Source organism: Sebastes umbrosus, chromosome 13 (genome assembly GCF_015220745.1).
Source record: "Sebastes umbrosus isolate fSebUmb1 chromosome 13, fSebUmb1.pri, whole genome shotgun sequence".
NCBI classification, from domain to species: domain Eukaryota; kingdom Metazoa; phylum Chordata; class Actinopteri; order Perciformes; family Sebastidae; genus Sebastes; species Sebastes umbrosus.
The window spans coordinates 18,465,861-18,482,000 of NC_051281.1; the positions used below are offsets into that span (position 1 = coordinate 18,465,861).

Sequence of the window (16,140 nt, forward strand, 5' to 3'; positions counted from 1 at the left end):
TGCTTTCTTTTTTTTTCTGAAGCCTCCCTAACATGGAATTTCATCCTTTGTGCCAATAACAATTCCCATAAGAGATAGAAATATTGTATCTTTTAAAAGCACACATGTTTTCATTTCACAAGTTACAACATAGATGAAGCAACAGTTTTCATTTGAAGGCATCAGGAAATGGTCATTTTAGAGCAACAGGAGGAAGCTCACTACTTCATAGCCCACCACCACCACCACCACCACCTAATACCCAGTACATAATGTGCCATCATCATCTCAGGTTGCAGCATAATGATGTTTCTCAGAGTTGAGCCATATTAGGTTCACTCTATAACATAATTATAAACATATGAAATATGGAAGACAATGCAAATCTCCAATTCAGGCTGCAACACCTTCAATGCTAAGTGGGCAATCTGAGATTTGGATAAACTGACTATATGCATGTGGCTTCACATTCAGACCCCAATAAAACATGTCAGCTTACTTGCACGATTACACAATGAACGCCTCAGCAGCAGTCAGATAAGGTTAACACGGTTGACTTCCAACAAAACATTCTGCAAAGAAAGACACGGAGGAAATTTCCATAGATATTGTTGTAAAATTCCATTACACCAAAAAACTCCATTTCCCAAGAAACCCTGCGCGTCTGTGTTGCGTGTTTGTTGAGGGACTGCAAGGTCGATCGAGGACAAATCCAGAAGGTTTGAGCTGGAAGTATGTTTATGGATTAATTCACTTAATATGGCTCTGCACTTCTCCCTTATTTTGTTTGGAAAGATGATCATCGTGCCTTCAAATGCGTTTAACAAGCAGACGGTTCTCATGCTGCAGTATTAATGACGTCAACACATTGTAGAGCATGCATTAGACTCGTATACTGTTTTACAACACAATATAGATATTGGCCAGCCTTTTAAAAAAAAGTAAATTAAGTATAAAATTAATGTAAATATCCAACAATAACATGCAGGCCTAAGAGTAATCTTTTTTTTCCAAATCAAATGTTTTCGTCAGCAGAGTATTTCTAAGTCTCTTTTTATACATAGACAATGACACAGAGGAATCCATTAAATGGACTCTTTCATTCTATAAGATCCAAGAAATATTATATATTATATAATATATTGATAGAAAACTGAATTTGTGTTGACATGTTATTATCGCATTAACTTTGACAGCCCTTATAAGTATATTTAGTATCTCTGTGGTAATAAAAGATCTCATCAGCCACACAGTGGTCATTCAAATGAAGAGTATAGCCTGTATAAAACAATGTTGTTGATTGAATACCTTACCAGGGGAAAGCTAATATTTTCCCATCATGCATTAATATTTTGCAGTTAGAGTAAAGCTACTGCAGCGTCTGACTCTAAAAACTGCCGCCACATTTATCCTTTAAGATTATCATTGTCCATATCAACATGATGCAACTGACTGTCATACATAATGCAGTGAGTCATCCTGTGCAGTTCATCTCATAATGATTTGAAATGACTCAGTTTTCCTGTTTAGCCAGCTTTTGCTTTGTTATTCCAGTCATAAGACACCCGTGGTGTTAATTATCATCAGGGGTCAACAGCTGTGTTTCATAGTGGGTTACCGAGAATTCATCAGTTTGGTTTAAGTCTACTGCCCAGCAGGCTATTTATAAGTAGGCTAAATACCTTATGGAGGGATCAAATGTACCTCTATATCTATTTGTATTACAGCACCTTGTGCCGCGTTGTTTTTATTAAAGTTTCTATACAAATAAAGTTTATTATTATTATTATTATTACATTTTAAAACCTTTCAAAGTGATTTTTTTCACAGTACATTACTCCAAACTTAAATGTTGGGTCGGACTAACCACTAATTAGCAGTTTATTTAGTCTGTTATTGGTTTGCTTTTTTGTGGTTACTGACAGTTTGTATATCAGTGTTAATGTTTACAACCTTCTTTGTTCCCTCCCACTCAGATTTATGGAGTGGAAGGCCACGAAGCCACAAATCTCCTGTCTATGGGACAGCAGCTGGCTCCAGTGAGTCAGTTATTTTCTCTAATCTTCCACGTCGTTGTCTGGTCTGGGAGTTGTCCGTGTTTTCGTCTTAGACCTTTAACCCTTTCACAGTGTGTTTTCAGTTCATGATAGTTAAATGTAACATTTTGGTCACCTAAAAATGTCTTATTCAGCAGTCGGTAGCTCCAGCCTCTCGTGTCACTTCTGGTTACAATAGACCAAGATGCCGACGGCCAAAAGGCCAAACTCAAGGCTTCAAAACGGCATTCCACAAACCAATGGGTGATGTCACAGTGACTACATACTTTTTATACACAGTTAAGCCATACAGACACGCTCTCAACTTACACTTTCAGGTGAAATGGGCACACATCATGGCAAGCCTTGGAGCGTAGCATCCTGGTAAATCATTCAAGACAGCAAGTTGGCTTTACAACCATGTCTAGGCAGAGTTATCCTCCAGGTCATCAACCTGAACAAGCCCACTATTCTTAACTATGGCCGGCAGCCCAGATGCCAGACAGCTTTGCAAGATGTTGAACCCAAAAAGGACTGTAAAGTAACCAAGGACTCCATGCTCAGAATTCCTCCAATTTATAAAAGAAGTAGCTTTGTCACCATAGCAACTTCAAACAACTCCGATCAGCCCAGATGCAGAGCAGCCAGACAGCTTATGGTCACAAGAGCTGTGATGCTTTACACACTGTGCTGCCTCTCCTCCAGATGTAGTAGAGTCCCACAACTCACAAAGTGCAAAACTCAACCATTTCCTTCATTGTTGTGATGAAGAATGTCAGTGCTGAGAGGTGAGCTTGTTGGACATTATGACCTTATTTTAAGGAAGAACTGCTAGACTACTTGTCTTACTGTTTTAGCTTTTAGCTGCGACCAGCAGCTCAATAGCTCCCTCAGCCCAGTCGGTCGGTCAATCCACAAAAATTTCCCCACCCTTTGGCAGAAAGTTTTCGCCCTAGGTGGCTGAAATTTGGCATGGCGGTCAAGTGTGAAGGTGTGTGTTTGTGTTCATGCCAATTGGCAAAAAGGGGGTGTGGCAGTGAGAGTGACCTATAACAAAAAGCACATAACTTCTAAAGGGATTCACATACCATGGCCAAACTCATGAACCGTTTGTCGTAGACTCTTGTGGGAGGCATCATTGCACTCAACAGAGTTCCCCTTTCATTGGTGTGGGTTAGCCCTGCCCCCTATACTTAAAGGGATAGTTTGGGTGTTTTGAAGTGGGGTTGTATGAGATTCTTATTCATCCATCCATCCATCAGTGTAGGAGCCAAATATTAAAAAGGATAAGTTACATTCCTTGTTATAAGAAGTATCTTGTTAGACAGTGGTTGGTATTTTTTTGCCCCATGTGGCCAACCATGGCATTGAATTGTTAATAAATTGGCACCAGTTGATGTACGCGTGGATGCATGTGCGTACGTGGTTGCAGCTATTGCCAATTTTCACTTGTTTTATCAAGATGCAGCATCATAAAAAAATTTTTTTCATTTGACAGAACTTACTCAGCAGCATATTTTTTCCGTAGAAATGTAAGATAAGGATTGCTGTGCTATTGCTCTCATGTCACACTACTCAAACGTTGTAATTGTTGCTATGCACAAATATACTCCAATTAAAGGACCCTGGGGAAAGAGAGGAAACGGGGAAGGGGGAAACAGAGGCTTGATTCTCATTGGTTATAACCACCTAGTATAATTGTCTTTGCTAGAGTTATGGCTGTACTCAATATGAATCCCCACAAATTTTATGAACAAACTTCAGGAGTAAAAGGCTTATGTGCAGGAAAGCACCTTGCTGTCTTCCTCTGGCAATCATTTACAACTCATAGAACCGTGGTTATATCTGTAAATCAATTTTTTTCATTCTAGCCATTTGTTTTATTTTGTTTTATTTTTTTGTGTTTTTGCGTCATAGTAATTAGTACCGGTTGAGCACAGCGCAGGCAGCTTCAGGACACCAGGAGCAGAAATAGTTGTTCAAAGGGTTTAAAATAGGTTACTTGTTCATTTCACAAAGACAAAGTTAAATTTATCTTCTTCTTTACTTTGGATTGCCGCGGCATATCCTATGTTGGTTGTTGTAGCGTAGTTTATCAAACACACACACATAGGCTACACGTTGCCATCCATGCATTCATCAACTGAACTAACGCTGGACATCTAACCGTGAGTAACCTGATGAACGAGCGTAACCTCATTTACCTACAAACCCTGTTGTGTACATTTCTATATGGCTAATATGGCTTAAAGGACTAAAAGAAGGAACCCATAACAGTCAGTGTATTATCTACAGTAGATGATGGTCGGCACACCCCAGGTTTGGAGAAACAGACAGGAGTACCAACACGGGAGCAAAGCAATGCTGTGGACGGAGCCAGCAGCAAAACATATTTTAGCCACCTAAAAGAGGCTCACCTAAAAAAATCAATATCAGTTTAAGTGTTCAATATATTACAATATTTGATCTATGCCTTCTTCAAATCCAGCAGACTCAGTTGACAAATACAGTATAGGTACGTTTCACTTCAGTTAAGTTCCCCGTCGGAAAATATTCTAAATATAGGCTAGTGTAAACTTAAACTGATATTGATTCTTTTAGGTGGCTAAAATACATTTTGCTGCTGGCCCCGACCACAGCAGTACATTTGTTTACTTTTCCAAACTGGGGATGTGCCAACCGTCATCTACTGTAGATAATACACTGACTATGGATAAGCACCTCATGTAACCTCACTGCAGAACACACAATCTATCCCTTTAAGCACAGCCCTCTTTCATAACTCATGAACCATTTCTTTCAGACACTTGTGGGAGGCTTGTTTGGTCTCAGCAGGGAGTTCATTTTTCATTAACCATGGAGGTCAAGTGCGGTGGGAATTCTGCAATCAAGACTCACAGGAGAGAAGACGCCTTTCTGGGATTTATTTTTTACACTTGCAAGCGGGCAGAACACACCATCATTACAGAGATCTGTCTCAGGCATAAAGCAATGTTCTTATCTCAACACTGTCTTTATACCTTCAACACACTTATGCCTGTTGCTAGAACATTATGGTTGGTTACAGAAAGCGGCGTACAATTCTCTGATTGGCGATGACCGACTATCGCATGTTACATTTGGAAAGTACCTGAAACACATCACCACCACCGTCAGTCAGTGTTTTCATCGGTTTTATCTGTTTGTTGTTCATCTACTTATGTACTCACAATGTTTACACAACTTCATACTTTGTACCCATAAAGAGGTCAGCATGCTCTAACAACCAGTGTCTTCTGTAGTCTTCCATCATGCATTCCCTTATACCATTGTTGTTTATGGTTTGTGAGGTTATATGTGTGTGAATGCATGTGCGTACGTGGTTGCAGCTATTGCCAATTTTCACTTGTTTTATCAAGATGCAGCACCTTAAAATTTTTTTTTTCATTTGACGGAACTTACTCAGCAACTTTTTTTTCGTAGAAATGTAAGATAATGATCGCTGTGCGAGAGAGGAAACGGGGAAAGGGGAAACAGATTCTTGATTCTCATCGGTAATAACCACCTAGTATAATTGTCTTTGGCAGAGTTATGGCTGTACTCAATATGAATCCCCACAAATGTATGGACAAACTTCAGGAGTAAAAGGGTTATGTACAGGAAAGCACCTTGCTGTCTGCCTACGGCAATCATCTACAACTCATAGAACCATGGTTACATCTGCAAATCTTCTTTTTTTTTTCATTCTAGCCATTTTGTTTTATTTAGTTTTATTTTTTGTGGAAATTCTTTGTCCCCAATGGCATAATTGGAAACCACTGGGCTGCACCATAGTCTTAATGAGTTTATCAATGAATGTATGCTGTCAAGGAGCAATAAAATCATAAAGCACTGATACTGCAACAGCTGCACTATCTTGTAGATTTCTATTTAAGAAAATAAACATTTTTAATCTTCATCTGGATCCCTATATTTATCCATATAAAAATATCATGTTATTTTGTAGAGAATACCTAAATCCTGGGTTTTGTACATGGAGGAATCGTGCAAAATTTCAAGGGAGTTATATTCATGAGCAAGATGTGTTTGTTTAAATAAATTCTGTTGAGCTGCCTACAGGCAAAGTGGCACAGAATTTTGCAGGATCTCTCGGGAGCTTATATGTGCAGATGTAATCGTGATTTTATTGAAATTGTACAGTGAATTTAAGAATTATGGCAGTTAGGATGAGATATCTCTTTAACTAATAACCAGAAAGACAAATGGGGGGGAAACAGGCCCCTTGACAGAAGTAACAATAAACCCATTGTTCCCACTCGCTGATATCGTACTTGCTTGTGGCCGATTAGAAATACCAGTTTACTGTTACACAGCACTCTTCGTATGTACAGACCATAGCTCCCACTTTGTGTCACAAGGCCCGTTAGTCATAGCCAGACTATCTTTGATTTAGCTGACTTCACAAACACAAACGCTGGTGAACTTGGATAAGTCTCACAGGACTAGTGTGTGTAACCCTGAATTTTCCAACATCTATGACAATTAGAGAGCTACAGGAATTAGTATTTAGTTGGTGGTGTAGTTTGTTTATAACGTTAGCTTTTTACTTCTGGTGATTGAATTCACATGTAAAAAATCATAAAAGTGGTATTCATTTCTGGAGATTATCTTGCTCAACAAAACGTGTACGTATCATAAACATGTGTTTGCCACAGAGCTTATTTTCTGCAATAATCCCAAACCCAAACCCAATCCCATTGGCTTTTTGTCGAGAGAACCAGGGCGATGCTAACTTCCTGGTTGGCCTACAGAAATACATCATCCCTGCACCACTCTGATGTCCAGTCAGATCAGGTAGTGCAAATACTGAAAATGATGTAAATCAAATGAATAGAAAGCCATCAGAGAGCTCATGCATGTAATTTTGTGTAAATAGACCAGTACCTTCAAGAAGTTTTCAATCAGTTGTAGAAAAATTTAAATGTTTTATTCAAATGTTTTTTAAAACCAAATTTAATGAAGATTGGATACAATTTTTAGGGAAAAAAGTCGGTTTAAGAAATGACCCAAGGAATACAGATCAAATGTGCTTCTATGCCTCAGAGTTTAGGAGATGAAATATAAAGTGCTTTATAAATGGCCACAGGGTGGCGTTGTCTACACCAGAACCTAACAGGTTCTTCCTTGGCCCATGGCCTAGCCTTCCTAAATTTTACTAGAATCTTTAAAGTAGATTTTAGGACATTTTCCTACATAAAAGCAAGATTGAAAACATAAAAGTTTAGGCAAGTAATTAATGAAAACAAAAAAGAAAAGTATTATAAATAAGTATGACAAATGAAAAAACTTTTTTTACAGTGAAAAGTGTTTGTGTTTTAGTTGCCATGGCATTGTATACACTTTAGTTGGTGTTTTTATTATGAGACATACTTTCCATTGGTAAATACTTATGTATTATATCATTGAATCTATAAAAATATGTCCTATTGTCCTATATCCTGATTGTTTGCACTCCGGCAATATTTGCACTCTTTGCACTATCTGTTTATATCATGTTTATTTTTGATTATAGCTTATTTTGTATATTGTATATTCTTAAAATTTCAATTTTTGTAATTCTATTTTATTCTAACATTTTTATCTATTCTTTTGTTATTATACTGTTTGACTTGCACCAACATAACCAAAGCAAATTCCTAGTGTAAATCTCTTACACCTGGCAATAAACACAATTCTGATTCTGATTCTGATTCTATTACAAAAGTAGGTTCATGTTCTCTGGTGCAAAAGGCTAACAAATATTATGGTCCACTAGCTGACTACTAATTGTTGGAATAGTCTTTAATTATTAGTTAATTATTAGTATAATAGCCTGTAAATGTGGCAAATGTGTAATATTTGTTGTAATAGATTGCTAGTTTTACCAATTGAACCCTAAACATGTCACTGTGTGAGCTCTTTCTACAGTCTGTTATTTACCAGTAGCTTAATGAGCCCTTGTCTAGACTTGTCATTTTCAATTACACACAACAAACGGTGAAATACTGTGATGCCAAGAAAACATCTCAGTTTTATTAGTATAGGTGCAATTGCAGCTAAGTACAATGGACTTTATTTCAGATTTAGACAGAAAAACTTCATAGCAATTTTGAAAGATAAAAATATAAGGCAAATGCTGTTCACCATAAACAGCTTTACATGTTCTCAGATGGAACATGTGGGTGAAGAGTCACAACTTAAAGACTAACCTTTGTTTGACTTCAGTCCTGACTCACAAAGTCAATATATTCCATGAGTTGTCACAAATCTGTTGTACAAATACTAATAGGCCATAAAAGTTGGAAATTCTGCAGTCAATAAATTACAAACATTTATTACAAGCAGAATCCCAGATTGCAGTCTTTAAAATTATTAATTTGTATTGATACTTTGAACTGTAAATTACTGTTATTGGCCACATTATCAGAGTTTTGGTGTGTAGTAAAGGCAGGTTAAAAAGGTTTGTATAATAACTCTTGTATTATTAACATTTACAGGCTCAACTATTTTATCAGTTGTAGTACAGGCAGGTTAAAAAATGGTTTACATAATACAGGAGCTCCATCTAGAGACGTAAACATGTATTTGCCAGTCCGTGTGTTATATGACTGAAGAAGTTATAACCAAAACCTCAATTGAAAATTATTTTCAGAAACATTACATTTGACATACAAATTGATTTTGTCATGATGTTGTTATTCAGAACTATAATGCCTAACCGAACTAGATCCTACAGTATGAGACAGGAACAATATGGTCTCACATTGAGGTGAGAGTGTAAGACGATGTGTCTGATAATATGCAGTTTTTCACTCAAATTAAAAGTTAATATAAAAATGTTGGTGGTACTTATGTTTGATAGGTCAGGGATCTGAGAGCAGGAATATATAATGTTTTTCAGGGCAGACATTTTGGCTTTGTTTTTACTTTATGCAGCAACAGCTTAATACAGTACATTTCAAATTGAGAGAAAAATGACATACAAAATGGATAAAATACACATCTGCACGTAACCAAAAGCATATAGCGCTTTTTCAAAGCAGACATGTTGACTTGTCGTAGCAGAAAAAACACAGGTGCAACTAATGGACAAACAAACCAAAATCTGTTAACCTTTCCTGCTTGGGCCGGAGTCGATAACTTTACTCGCTGCCGTCGCCACCGCTCCCTCTCTCTTGCTTCATCACTCACTTCCTACGTACACACACACACACACTCTACACACTGGCTCTGCTCCAAATGGCTCTAGAGAGGACCATTCACATTTTTCGCATCGCCACTTTAGCTAGCCAACACGCTTGGAGAGGCTTCAGTTGGTTGCAATCTCCTCACCTGACCGTTAGATGCCGCCAGATTCTACTCACGGTCCCTTTAAGTGACAGTGTCACAGTTTCATATCACAGTTTCAAATCTGTATCTATGTAGAGGAAATAGAGAATACATTTGAGAGAGTTTTAAAATGTGTTTACTTTGGTGTTAACAGGAAATGATAAATAACGACAAGAGCCTTTATCCAGCCTCATAATACCCAGAATGATTCTTTTGATTGTTTGTTTTGTCGCTTTATATAACATTGTGTCTTGTATTGTTCTGTTTTCCATTTGTTTTGTCAGTGTTTGTTTGGGACCACCTCGGAAACAAGATGATGCATCTCAAAGGGGTTTATCCTGATAATAAATTTCATTTCTCAAGTACTGTACTTAAGTACAATTTGGAGCCACTTGAGTATTTCGATTTTGTGCTACTTCACTCCTACATTTCAGATACCAGATAATATTAATACCATTATCAGCCCTAAAATATCTCTGTGTGTGCCTTTCATGTGATGACATGTCAAATGTCTACTATGAAAAAGGCCCATATTGAACTCTTTAGCTAAGCTTAATTTTATTTTATGTATTTAAAGTGAGTGCATTTTGTATATTACATCACGAATAACCCCCTAATTACATATTTCACAACAATACTGGACAATATAAAAAATATATATTATTTTTTTTAATTTGCAGAAACAAAAAAATAAATAAATCAAATTATGGCAAAGTCTGTTTTTTTTTTTTAAGTCTGCTATAATAAACTATAATGCAGTGTGAACTTCACTGTCATGCAAATATCTGGCAGTGAGGCGAGAGGGTTTGTAAACACTGCACATCCTGGACTGTACCAACGCCTGAGGGGCAGTGAGTTCACAGTGATGTCCACATCTCCATTTTAAAGCTGCATGAAGAGAAACTGGTTTATATTTTGCTCTGGGCGAAATTTGAGCAAAAAGTCATGCGTGTATTGACTTTCCGACGACGGTTTTAAAAGACAAACATATCCTTTTATGTATAAAACAGCACCGCCCCACCCCTCCTCCTCCAGGAGGAAGTGAACCTTCCCTCCGCGGTCGGCTCTGATAGTGATGGGAAGTCCGGCTCTTTTTAGTGAGCCAGATCATTTGGCTCAGCTCACCAAGAAGAGCCGGATCTTTCGGCTCCCGAACGGCTCTTCATTTTGCCACTTCTGCCTTTTATAGTTCAGCCACATTTAGCGCTGTTTTGACCTATGATTAGTATGTGTGCACATATATCACTTAAATTATTCAATTTAATTATACTAAACCTTATAATTTCCAGAATATCATAATTTTACATGCTGCTTCGTTTCCAACTGTCACTTATCTTGTCTGCTATTCGCGGACCGCACTCCTCTCTCTCTTTCTCTCCTCCTCTTCATCCTGCTCTGTACCTGTAGACCGTCAGTGCGTCGCGCACCCCCGCCCCTCCCTGCTTGATGGTATGATCCTTGTCTGTCATCACCCGATTGGTTGCACGGACGTCATTAACACAACATTCAGTCACAGTCAGTGCATGGAGTGCCCGTGTCGTGGAGAAGATCGTCCTATCATTCTGCCTTGAATTAATTAAAGGTCCCAAATTGTAAAAAGGGAGATTTTCAGGTCTTGTACATTATAAAGCAGGTTTAAGTGATATATAAATACTGTTAAACTATCAAAACGCTCAATAAACAGAGAAATACACACAGCCTGTATTCAGAAATTGTGCATTTGAAACAAGCCGTTAGGATTTCTGTCCATTTGTGATGTCACAAATATACAATATTTAGACCCCTTACATGGTTTTGAATGTAAACCTTCTAAATGTGTCCCAGTTTATTTGCTGTTGCAGTGGATGTAAATGACATCAGCTGACAGGAAGTCATGGACCCAAACTGTTGCCATCAAAGCAATTCTGTTGCAATTCCATTGAAATGCAGTAAAACGGAGCGTCTCAGACAGAGGGTAAATACAGACAGTATGAGGAATACAATGTGTTTTTTGAACATTACAGCATGCAAACATGTTCTATTAGAATCCCAAAATGCAAGTCTGAACCTAAAAATGAGCACGATATGGGACCTTTAAAGCAAAAAGCAAAAAAAAAAAAAAAAAAAAACGGCTCTCGGATGGGAGCCGGTTCTTATCGTTCACTTAAAAGAGCCGGCTCTTTCAACCGACTTGTTCTCGACGACACATCACTAGGCTCAGAATCAGCTGAGTTGGAGGCTCCCTCCTCTGTTGTGACTATCGCTCCTGGTACTCTGGGGGATGTTTAGTGACATCCTCAGGCCAAATAACAAGGGTTTACCACCTTCTTCTCTTAGCTATGTCAGTGTGAAGGATGCACCATGAAGACCGGTCTGTCTCCTCTCTGAGTCGGACTGCTGTGAAGCGAGGCGCATCTTGGGCTGGTTGGTGAGTCATTGATGCACCTGATGGCTAACGTTAGTGATAGCTCAGTGATAGCTCAGTTGTAGCATTATTGTGCATTGATCTAGCTTTGCACAAACACTAACTTACTTAATATATATCTGACTTTGTTTCCTTCCTGGTCTTGGAAGCAGTGGTATTATCATCCAGTCTGAACTCGTGCAGTTACATAACACACTGAGCTCTACTGATGCTCTACAGTGTGTTCACAGGCCAAAAGCTGCAGCAGACAACTGTCATTACAGCCACAGTTTATGTTCTTTAGTTCTTTATTTGTGCATGAAATAAAACAGAAGAGAAGAGATATGCAATAGCATAAATTAATGCACAGGTGGGTTGACAATAAACCCTGAGGGTTTGTAAAAGGAACCCACCTAATAATGAAATTAAAGCTGCAGTAGGCAGTATGTTTTTGGCATCTTTGGGCAATAATTCCTTAATAACCTTTCAGCATATTGTGATTAACAATGACAATCCCTCATGAATCTATAAATAACTGTTAATAATAAAGGACTGTCGATGTCAACTGTCTGTCATTTAATTAATTTCTTCATTTAAAACATAACATTTTGAAGACTTCAGTCCTCAAGAGAAACATTACTGACTTACTGCAACTGTAGAACAGCAAGTAGACATAAACTTGAATACCAAAAGCATGTGGAAAGTAACTAAGTATATGTACTTAAATTGAGGCACTTGTGCTTTACTTGAGTATTTCCATTGTATTCTACTTTCTTCTTCTACTCGTATGGATGTATTGTTAAAGATTAAACCTGCAGTAGGCAGAATGCTTTTGTCATCATTGGGCAAAAATTCCACAATAACCTTTCAGCATATTGTAATTCAAGTGTTCTGAGAGAAAACTAGACTTCTGCACCTCCTCATGTCTCTGTTTTCAGGCTTTAAAAAAATCTAGCCCGTGACGGGAGACTTTGACCAATCACAGGTCATTTCATTGAGAGAGTGCATTCCTATTGGCTGTGCTCCGGCTGGTGGGCGGTGCTCGGTATTTCTTCAACAGATCTCAACATAACTTGCCGGGTCACAAACTGTCTCATTTTACAGCTAAACAGTACACTACAAGATGTTTCTGAAAACATCTGAGGTGAGAAATAGGCATTACAGTGACAGAATATTGATTCATGTTTGATCAGCGCTGTCTAGTTGGACCGTTTTATCGGACTATGAAAGTGATTGACAGTTGCTCAGAGACGGCAGCTGGACGGCAGACTCCAGATCAGCTCTGATTGGTTGTTTTACTCCGGTCTATGATATCTTGCAGATGCCGTTAGGAGCACCGGAGGACACAGAGGCACATGATTTTTTCAGATTATCTGTCACATGCATTACTGTCAGGATATAGTGACCGTTTAATGCCAAGGCTAGTTCTGTAGAGCTGACTATATAGAAGATCAAAAGACCCCGGAGTTTTAAATAATGTTGTCTTCTCATCTGCCATCTCACAGCGAAACACTGCCACATTGAAGCCTGTTGTGGTGGTATCGGTGTCAGTCAGGTGACGCAGTCTATAGCGGGCCTTGTTGTGTGCCATAGTGGCGGGTGTCCACCCTCAAAGCACACACACAACAGCCTGCGGAAATGCATGGTTTTATCGCACTTTTGCTGACACAATGAGGAAGTGAAAACGTGCACCTAGTTCCGCTTAGCTGACCCAATTTGATTATCTAGCTGTCACCTATGATAAGGCTGGATTTTCAGGATCCTCATTTGCTCGAAGGTTCCACGCAGATAAGTTGCAGGAAAGAATTATGACCTATGTAGGGAGAAACACCTGAACAGGGTCTGTGTAGAATAACAATTTCTATGTTGGGTGACTTTGTTTTTACATATTCTGTCTTTAACCACTCCTAATTTTAATATCAAGGCTGTCAATGTGGAAGAAAACATTGGCAAGGTTAATCCACCGGTGACAGAGCTGTCGCCAGGATTTTACTGCAGTCACGAGTACTGCATGTGGCTTTTTGAGATTACAAGTTTTATGATGTCATTAGTCTTTCGTCAGAGATAACTATTTGATCATCACAGATGCATGTTTTAAAAAGTGACTAAAAGACCCTTTTTAATGTAAAAATGGGTAACAACAGGTGGTAATGGGTGCATGTTTACATTATACTAGGGATGCACCGATACCTGATTGGATAGCGGGCTGATACTGACTCAAATAGCTGGATTGGATATCGATGACAATGGGGTTTCTCTATTCATTTCAGTTCTATGTTTATATACTATAAAGATTATATACTGGAATTTTAATTCCTGTTAATTTTGAAGTTGCTTGTGTATGATTTATTTTAATAATAAATAACATTTCAGTCAATTTATATCTATGTATTTATTTGTTACATTTTGTTTTACAAAGTTAGGAAACATAACAACAACATTGAAACACATAAAAGAATGATCCCACAGTGAGGCATAGAGCTTATTAATGAAACACTGGTATCGGATCGGTACTCGGTATCGGCCAATACCCAAAGCCCAGGTATCTAGGTATCCGGACTGAAAAAAGTCAGATTGGTGCATCCCTACATTATACATAAAGGAACATGGTAATTTTTAAAAAGGCGTACTATTACCAACCCTGAGTTTCCCCCCTAATGAAAAGCTGCACATAATAGCAGTTTGCTAAATCTGCCATATCACCTAAAAGCCAGGGCCATAGGAAAATGCATCCTCCATGAGGAAGAGAGCCTGATCAATATTATTGACCTGGCCGAGTTAAGCTTTTAAAAAATATATTGTTATTGTTGTATACTTTGGCAAGTAAGTAGGAAATTGCATTACAGAAATCCCAAGAGTACTAGTAGATGAAGGATAAAGTCATATCCTTCCATCCTTCCGATCCATTTAATGAAGGCTTGTCCGCACCCCACTCTTTATCATATAATGTTTATTATAGTTCAGTATAGTGTAATATATCATAGTTTTTTTTAGATATTTGAGTCTTCTTTCATCGTATATTTCAAGTTCATCATATAAAATGTGTTTATAACGTTATATTTGCTTTTAGTGTTATGTTTTTTGACAGGTTAATCAATCAGCTGCAAAATGTCCTTTTCAGAATATGTTATCGTTTTGGTCGCTCATTCCTGCAGTGTTGTTGATATATCGTTATCAGATCACTTATATAATTGGTATTGGCCTAAAACATTCTGTATTGGTTGGGTTATAGTACGAAAGTGTAATATTAGTTCATGACAGGATTTTGAGAATCACTGACCAGGTGTACCTGCTGACATTGTTTAAGGCTGAGCCAGGTGAGTCTTCATCACTTGGACACTTAATTGTTCACTGTCACTCCCAAAAGAAATAAACCCACCTCCTCTTCTGCCTCAATCCTGTTTGTCGAGATCTTGGTTAGCCTTTTATCACTTTTTATTTTCATTGTTTATTAACTAAAACATATTCAGTGTTATGTATTTTTTACTTGTTTAATCTGTAAAATGTAAAAAATAATCAAAAAAATCCCACTACAAGTTAACATAATTAGACTTAAGTGATGTCTTCAAATTGCTTATTATTATGATTGAGCAACAAACAAACTGAACTCTATTCAGTTTTTGGGGGGCATTTTTTTAAACTTAAACCAACAAATGTTGGTTATTTGTATTTCATAAATATCTCGAAAGATTAATCAGTAATTGACTTTTCATTGATTATTATTATCAATAGTTTTCCATCAGTAGGCTGACCAGTTCACCACTAATACAGAGTCTCCCTGCACGTGTTGTTGGGTTTGACCACGATGGTAAAGCTCCTCTCAGCTCAGGCACAGGGAGTCCAGATGTCTGTGCTGCTCTAATCCTGCCTTCCTACTCCCCCACCCATCTCTCCATTTAGCTTTATTCGAATACACTACATGACGCACACACACACACACAGCAAGAAGGCTACTCTTTCTAGATCGTGCAGTATATTTAACAGATGGATATTACTTTGTTTGTTTGTGTGCTTTTGCCTGTGTGTGTGTGTTGTAGGGCTACAACTAACAATTATTGCCATTGTCGATTCATTTGTTGACTATTTTCTTCATTAACCGATTAGTTGTTGACAACAACTCAAAGATATTCAGTTTACTGTCACAGAGGAGTAAAGAAAACAGAAAATATTCACATTTAAGAAGCTGGAATCGGAGAATTTTGACTTTATTTTTTTTCTTAAAAATATACTCAAACTGATTAAGTTGCAGTTCAATTCTACCTAAATATATTTTTATTGTTGCACTAATTAATATTGATAAAAACAAAGGATTAAATTACATTTAATGTGAAAATGGTTGCTCATTGCGACAAGCCCACAGAGACTTATCACCCGACTCTGTATTTCCCCTTAGCT

At 37.8% G+C, this 16,140-nt stretch overlaps 1 protein-coding gene across 4 annotated transcripts in view; it reads left to right on the forward strand.

Annotated features, from left to right (window-relative positions):
• Positions 1–16,140, forward strand: part of dop1b (DOP1 leucine zipper like protein B) — a 70,304-nt gene that overhangs the window by 30,182 nt on the left and 23,982 nt on the right. The window contains exon 2 of one of the 4 annotated variants that reach the window (XM_037790978.1): positions 11,679–11,769. The exons of 1 other annotated variant lie outside the window; for it this stretch is intronic. The gene's annotated coding sequence lies outside the window, so the exon portion shown is untranslated. Of the gene's footprint in view, positions 1–11,546; positions 11,770–16,140 lie in introns of those variants that run through there. 2 more of the 4 variants (XM_037790982.1, XM_037790977.1) reach the window with 2 other exon arrangements.